At 43.0% G+C, this 8,332-nt stretch overlaps 1 long non-coding RNA gene across 1 annotated transcript; it reads left to right on the plus strand.

Annotated features, from left to right (window-relative positions):
* The first annotated feature begins 805 nt into the window (after positions 1-805).
* LOC128833515 (uncharacterized) lies at positions 806-7,795 on the plus strand. Its single transcript, XR_008444258.1, has 4 exons — positions 806-884; positions 2,800-2,897; positions 4,359-4,482; positions 7,574-7,795. It is a non-coding gene; the product is annotated as an uncharacterized LOC128833515 (long non-coding RNA).
* The last annotated feature ends 537 nt before the right edge of the window (positions 7,796-8,332 follow it).

Genomic DNA, 8,332 nt, shown 5'->3' on the forward strand with positions numbered 1-8,332 from the left:
CTGATATCTTTAACCTGCTACCTGACCCTGACTTCCTGGTGTCCTGACCTGGCTTGACCCCGCCTCTGCTGCTTGTCTCCTGACCACAACTTGGTAACTATTGATGCACCATGCAGGCTGCCCATGGTCCTGAAATGTAGGGAATAACCAGGTGCCAGCTGAGAGGAATATACAGCTTTCTTGTCTTACTACTCCATTAATCGTTACCCACATTATTGGTGGTTAACGATGCAAATGAGTCAAATGACTGTATTGTTGCCTGGTGAGCTATGAAACAAGGACACAATTGTCAGGCAATGTGAAAAGACTTCACAAAGTTTCACTCCTAACTTCTCAAAGGGCATTTCTGCAGACAACTCAAAGCACTGACAGAGAAACCGCCACTTGAGGAAGGACACAGAGTTGTGTCAAGTTTGCCAAGAACTGCACCACAGGGAGGCCTACAAAAGAGCCCTCTGGAAGTTGGTTACTGATCAGTGCCAAACCAACTGGTGTTCATTGCATGGACCAAGACAATTTGCACAACCTAACGTGTCTTACATAAACTGAGATGGCACAAGATGTGTTGCAGAAAGACCACAGAATATTCCAGAGACAAACTTGCAAAAACTCAATAAACATGCCTCTTTTTGTCCTTATATGATGAGAAGGGACAACTCGTATTCTAGTTGGACATTTCTAATCTTTGACAGAAGCCTGGGCCATTTTCTGATTGGCCCGTATCAACTTTCCCCAGAAGACAAACCAAACCATGATGCCCTTCAACAACTGTATAAAGCAGCCTGTTTTGATCAAACCATCACTCCCTGAAGCTGAAACATCTGGATCCAAGAGATGACAAAGGAGACCTTCACTGCCTGGCCAGTGAGAACTCCACAGACCTGGTAAGAGCTAAAGTCTCTTCAATGACAATCACTTCATAATTCTGTCCTTTAAAGTCCTCACTGGGGAGACAGCTGTGAACAAAAACAAGAACACAGTTGTCATAATACCCTGCGTGTACTGCCTCAATTAACTTTCTTTCTAGCTGGAGAAACCAGTCATTGCTACTGTGAAGCTGAGCTGGAGAACATGAGTTTCCATTGTTATGTACCAAAAATACATGTATTTTTTTACCCAAATGAAAACATGGTAACTTTAAAGCTAAATGCTTCTCAGAAAGTAGGTATCTAAGTTAAAATCCCGTAAATGACTGAAATGTATAAAGCTACTATTATTATAGCAGTTCACTAACAACTTTAAACTTAGTTGGATAGAAATTATGGTAAATCAATAGTGATTAAGAGTACTGAGGGTTCACCAACTTATTAAATTAACTAAGCCTAGTATTCTATCAATTAGGAAAGCATGCTTGGTTTTCTTAAATGTAACTGCTTCTCAGAAAGACCTTGCCAGAGTCAGCGTCATCAACTCCAAACATTAAAAAATCATGAGATGGGCTTAAATCATAAGATTTTTTAAAACGACAACTTTGGGGTACATTTTATTTGCCTTCTGGTTTCTGAACATTTAAAGTGCACTTGTTTCACGTTTTCTAGCTTATCTTTGCCATCAGGAGGGCAAGAATGCTACTCTTGTTTAAAATGAAAGCTAGGGTTCTCTTGCATTTCTTCACCCCAGCAGCCAGGAGTTTAGAATAAAATCATAGGGGTTGGCCACTCTGCTGAATTAAAACCCTGTAAATTAATAAAATGCATAATTTAAACTTGCATTTCACTAACAAGTTTAATCTTAGTTGTCTAGAAATGTTGGTAAATCAACACATGATTAAGACTATTGAGGTTGGTTACACTTTCTGTTCAAAGCCTAATACTATTTGTAACAGGAAACTGTGCAAAAGATTGCTGAAAGGAACCCTAAGTGTTTCGGGGTTTACTCTGGAAATCAGACCGTTTGTGGTCAGCAGAAATTGACAGCCTCCTATTCAAAAAGAGGAAGAATCTTTGACTTATCTTTTAAGCTAAAGATTTTTAGCAGTATGTGAATATTTAAAGTGGGAAAAGAACCTGCAATACTGGTAAAACTCCAGACAAATTAGAATAGCTTAAATCATTACCTAAGTATTTTATTTCAGGTTCAAAGTCTGATAATTAATTCTATTGACTTCCTTAATCATTAAGTAACTTGTCCAAATTTCTAAATCTAATATTGGAGCTGTGGAGTTGAATACCACAGGTAATTCTATAATTTCACTGGCAAACATGTTTCATTAGAAATTGATAAAAATCTGCATTTATGGATTTATAGATCCATGTTCATACTAAAGGCACCAACCAAATATACTGTAAAACTAAGATAAAATTTGCTGTATAAGGAGACAGTGAGAAGAATTACATGAATTGATTTGATTCATTACCTGCCTTCTTGATACATTGGCACATATCAGGTTGAATTCATTCTAGCAGATTTCATAAACACGATTATTTAGCCATCTTTATTTTGCTTTCTGTAATCTAATTGCTTTCCATTCTATTTTGGCTAATATAACTAATCAATGTGCAATATTTCAGGCTGTATTTTGGGTAAAGAATAGTGATCCACACACCTGTGAGATGCCTGATGTGAGTAAGAGGCGAATTAAGATTGCTCACCCAACTTGTGTTTTAAAATGTATCTTTCCTCAATCGACTCTATTTCTCTGAAATGTTCCCGCACCTCTGGTGCTGTACAGATAATAAATATTACTAACAAATTGCAGCATACATATTATGCCATTTAACTATAGACAATATTTCTATAGCTCAGCATTTTGCAATCTCCAGCACCAAATAAATACAGTGACTCTCCATCTCCTGTCAGTCTCTTCTTCTAGTGACATTGAGTTCCCGGCCAAAGGTCAGCCATGAAGATCCTTTACCTTCTCTTTGCTGTTCTGTTGGTGCTCCAAGTTGCTCCTGGTAAGATCTCAGTGAAATCAAGGATAATATAGAGGGGTGTTGGCAAATCTAGACTAAGATTGCCTAGAACTTTGCATTGTAACTTTTTTGCAAGTCTTTTTCTGAATACCTAGGTTGCAGCAGACACTGGAAATGTGGCAGGGGAATTGTACTGGAGTCAAGGAGTTATCTTTGTTGTGATCATGAAAGTCCATTTAGATCTGGCTGAATTCTGACCTGTTGAAAAATCCTCAGTTCCTGTCTGTGATTTTCTAGCAGATGTTGCTAGAAGCTTGCTGCTAAATATCCCCAAAACTGTATCTACCTTGAACATGCTCTATCATGCTATTGCATGATGCACAGAACTCAACATGCAGATGAAGAAAGAGAAAATGAAATCCTCTTCCTCTGACCTACTATGATGGAAAGGCCCCTTTTTGGTGAAGGGGCTGGTGCTTTGGGCTGTAGAACATAGTCTGAAGTTCTGCTGACTAGCACTAATCGTTCAGTGCCTTTACAACTCCTATAATTAAGGAAGGCCTCATGCCCCATAGAGAGATTGTACAAATGAGAAAACAGCCCAGATCTCTAATAGGGCAGATCTTTGTCTTACCCACACCGTCTCTCAGAAACAATTTGCCACACCCATGTGGTTGGCTTGATTTCTGGAAATGACATCATGTGGTGGTGAGACAGAACATACAGAAATGCCGATGCATCAGTGTAGGTCTTGGATTTATATCTGTTGGTTGTGAATAGTTTTGAGAAAGCACAGCTACATCCAGTTAAATATTTTAACCCAGGTATCCTAAAGGCTGAGGCTATCAAAATTGTGTCCACCTTTTCAACAGGACTGGGCTGTGTGGTAAATGTAAAACTGGCAATTGGTCATGAAGAAACTATTCCCGAGTGCTGAGTTTTCATAAACATGTTTGCGCCGAGTCTCTCAGACAGGCATTCGATCCAGAAAGAACTTGAACAAACCCTTCTGTTTCTAAACGTTGCAGCCATCCATCCTAGTGCTGAACTGGTTCGACCCTACTCAGTCCCTTAGCATTTACCATAATTTCCCTGGTGCATCGCTCTGAGGAGCCATCAAGAATCAGAACCTGAGCAATAGCCCGTAGCAAAAGTCTGGTACAGGCAGCTGCCAGAATTTCATCCCTTAAATATGTGGCGCAGTGAAGGACACCTGTGCTCTTAGGTAGTTCTTAAATATATCCAGCGAGCTAGAGCCCCATTTAATGAATGTGCTCTGCCCTCTGTTTAGAGGCTGCTACTGGATGTACCCAGCACTACAACCATGTCTGTAGCATTAAAGCTGTGGTAAAATTGTGCCCTGGATGATATTAATGGTGCTGATTTGGGCAGCCTTCAGTGACTGTGAAACCCAGTCAAGGGGGAATGCCTGCCATGCTAAAATAACAGCCCCTTATTCATGCTGCTCTGCTGACTTATAATTAAGACTCATTTTTTGTGTAGGACTGGCAAAGCATAGTTGGACCCCATCGCAATGTAGACGCTTTGGGGGTGACTGCCATGCGGCCTGTCCCCGCTGTACTACACCATTTAGAAGGTGTGTCACAGGGGGCGTCTGCTGCTTACGGTAAGTTTATGATTCCACAGCAGAGACATTACTGTATTAACAGAAATGTGTGTTCCTCTCCTTTCTATATCCAAACTGTTGTTTAATGCTCTTGGGGATGCAGTACACCTGGCAGAGCCCAGAGGCAGCAGGCAAAGGATACGCCTCGGGTACCTAGAACCTGGCATGCATTGGAGTTGGAGTGTCCTCAGCATGCGGGCTGTTCTTATTCCTGCTTTACCCCGTCTGCTTATGCCTATCTCCAGAACCGTCCAGAATCTCCATAGTGGTCAATGGTATAGGGATTGCACCTCTGAGACCTGACAACTCCCAGAACCATCTCTAGCACTTCCTGTACATCAGTGCTTGCAAGACGGGCCGCATAGAGACAGTCATACAACTCTGTGCTCCTCATGCATGGATGTAACTCTTCTGCAGCCAGGTGTGCTGTTTTTACACCCCTACACACTGGTGGAGCAGCATGTACAAACAGTCTCAGTGTATAAATTTGTGTTCCCTATTCCAAAACGGAAGAACAAGGAAGAACCAAAGCAAAGTCCCCAGGAGAGAGAGCAGGATATCAGTCTACTGCTCTGTATTGGTCTACAGTAACTCTGAGACCAAAATGGCTGCTCTCTGCAAACAGGCACCATCTTTAGAACTTTACAGCTGTAGTACGCACAAAAGAGAAGCCTCAGAGTTTTGATCTTAGTTACACCTGTGGAGGGGAGGTGAGACTTGCAATATACATCCCAATGTAAAATGATGCAAAGGTATTAAATGCCATTACCACTTGGCCTGAGCAGCTAGCCAACATTAAGGGTCTTGTGGGTTGTCTCCATTAAGAGGAGAAATTAATTATATGGGTCAGGTATTTCTTTGGTGCAATCGTGTTTATTTACAAAGAATGAACACAAAGGATATGTCTATATGGACATGTAGGAATTGTAAATCTGGGCTCAGGCTCAAGCCTGAACTCCTTTTCGGTCTAAATGCAACTTTCAGACTTAGTCCCAGGTCCTCGGATCCCCCAGGAACAGAGGATCTGAGCTCGAGTTGAGCCAATACTCAGGGTTCAAGCCCTGTGGTTTTGCCATGTGGACACAGCCTCGCTGGACTTGGGCCACAGGGAGTCTACCAGTGCTATCCCACAACCCCATGCCCTGGTGCTCTTTATCCTTTCTGCCCCACAAGTTGCCAGTTGACTCCCAGGAAACAGAGGCAACACCCTTTGTTCAAGTGAAGCTCAGCATTTAACCCTTTCATTTAATTCTGACTGCTGCGCTGCAAACACGGTGAACCGTCTCCTGCATTTGCAATGGCCGCTGACCAGAAGTCCTTTGCCAAGCTCACTCCTTCCTAGTTGCAGGACCACAGCAAGTTTCTGGTAAATCTCTGGGGTGAGGTTAGCAAAGTATTTGATTTTAGTTAGAGAACCAGGGTTGACTATGCCTACAATGGCAGCATTGGAAATATTGGTGGATGGGGGTCAGCTCCTCACAAAGCTCCAGAAATGTAGCTTTCATAGAATCACAGAATATCAGGGTTGGAAGGGACCTCAGGAGGTCATCTAGTCCAACCCCCTGCTCAAAGCAGGACCAATTCCCAACTAAATCATCCCAGCCAGGGCTGTGTCAAGCCTGACCTTAAAAACCTCTAAGGAAGGCGATTCCACCACCTCCCTAGGTAACCCATTCCAGTGCTTCACCCCCCTCCTAGTGAAAAAGTTTTTCCTAAAATCCAACCTAAACCTCCCCCACTGCAACTTGAGACCATTACTCCTTGATCTGTCATCTGGTACCACTGAGAACAGTCTAGATCCATCCTCTTTGGAACCCCCTTTCAGGTAGTTGAAAGCAGCTATCTCCATGCAAAAGCTCTAGACCCACTACTGGTCATCCCAGGTCTACATGGCAGTGTGGTCCCATCAGCCATGGTTTGTGGCTCTGCTGCAGAAATGCTGGTCTATGTCGGGGGTGTCAGTGGCTCCACCAAGTGTCACAAGCAACATCAGCCAGTGCAAATCTGTCATATCTGTGTCCTCCTCCTTCATCATCATTATCTTTGTCCGGTGCCTTCGATGGGTCAGAAGACGCCACTGGAATGTACACCCAAGTCTCATGGAAGCACTGCCCATTTCCTTAAGCAGGAGTGAAAGCGCAAGTTCTTCAAATGGCGCCTCCTCCACATTGCTGGCTTGGGGTGCCGGGAAAACCAAAATGATGGCTCTGCAGGAAGTGTTGGAGGGCTTCTCAAACTTCCTGTGACACACGGGGGTGGGCCGCCAAGTTTTCCCACGGGCAAGCAGACTGGGAGCCAGCGACCTAGACTGGAGTGGCCCAGCTGGTTCACTGAGCATACCCAGATAGCCTCGCTCTCACCAGGCCAGGCAGTTAGCAAGGATCTGCCACCAGAACAGAGCTCAGTTTAGGCCTATGTGAGCTGGGAGGCAGGACTGGAATTTCCAGGCATTCTTTAAGAATTAGTTATCACCTAAGTCTCTATTGGTTTAGCTTCAGCTGTGGACAAAGATGTGTTTGACAGAACAGTACATGGAAGTGAGTCACACAGTTCTACAGTCTAGTTTTTTATGCTTTGCTTTTCTCTAAATTTAATAGAGGGAGCTGGAAATTTTCAATTTTGACTAAATATTTCCTTTATAGTTTCAATTTACACCAAAAAAAAAAAAATACCATAAATATTTTCCATTCTGTTGCAAAAGGGTGTGATACATATTTTGTTTCCATTCCTTAGTGCATCATGTCACCACTGCATTTGTTATGTTCTGGTCAACATTTGAACCTTGCACAATGTTACTAGGAAGTGCATTTTAAAAAAATGAGAGAACACTCCTCTCTTCCTAGAGAATTGGGGGCAGGTGAGCAGACTTCCCTGTTCAGATGTCTACATTTGCCTGTTATGCCAGGTAGCTCACTTGCTTAAACACGACATCTACAACTCGGTAACAGCACATTGCAGCAGGGAAAATGACTATTAACCAGGAATATCCTGATGGGACAATTTTTACTGTGCTTTTGATCTGAAATTAAATATAATTTCTCATTTTTATGGGTATAAGCAAAGAATCTGATCAACTCTTTTCTCTGTGCAGATGGCGTTGCTGACAGCTCTGCCCATGGTTTCGGCAGGATCTCTGGTAATCTGGTGACATCCTCTCACCTCTAGAATGACTAGATCTTGCTACAATGGAAGCCTGAAGCAGTGTACATCTGGGCTGGACAGAGCCATGTGTGCCGGAGAAATCCAAACAGGAGAGCTTCTATCACTGATAAAAGATTGCAACTCCCCTTTTAATAAAAGCAAGTTGTTGTCACATCACAGTGCTGAAATATGAGTGTGTGTATTCTGTTGGGAGCGCGGGTGGGGGTGGGGAGGTGTTAGGCAATCCTAATATAGGCACCAACATATCCCTCTATATTATCACTTGATTTTAGTTACATCTTACCTGGGACACCGAGAAGTGAGGCAACAAAAAGAAGAAAAAGTTGGGAGGATGGGACCCAAGGTGAGAATCCATTTGTCCTGCAGCCACATAGAAGGGGACATACATGGAGCAATAAGGAGTTAGTGGCACCTATCCCCCTTATCCCCCAGTCATTGCACCCTGCCCTCATTGTCTCCTGCCCCTCCTCCACATTCCCATCCATGTGGGTAGATGAAGGCAGCCATCTCCTCACAGAGTGACGGAGCTCTGTCCTCTTCCCCTTCATGCTCACAGTATCCTCAATATGATTAAGGTAGTTTTTCAATGTTAAACTCTTTGGACCACTCTGTAATGGGTGGGATACCTAAAAGTAGGACAATAGTGTAGATACATACACACCATTGGGAACAAGTGTGTAAAACAGAT

Source organism: Malaclemys terrapin, chromosome 3, assembly GCF_027887155.1.
Source record: "Malaclemys terrapin pileata isolate rMalTer1 chromosome 3, rMalTer1.hap1, whole genome shotgun sequence".
NCBI classification, from domain to species: domain Eukaryota; kingdom Metazoa; phylum Chordata; order Testudines; family Emydidae; genus Malaclemys; species Malaclemys terrapin.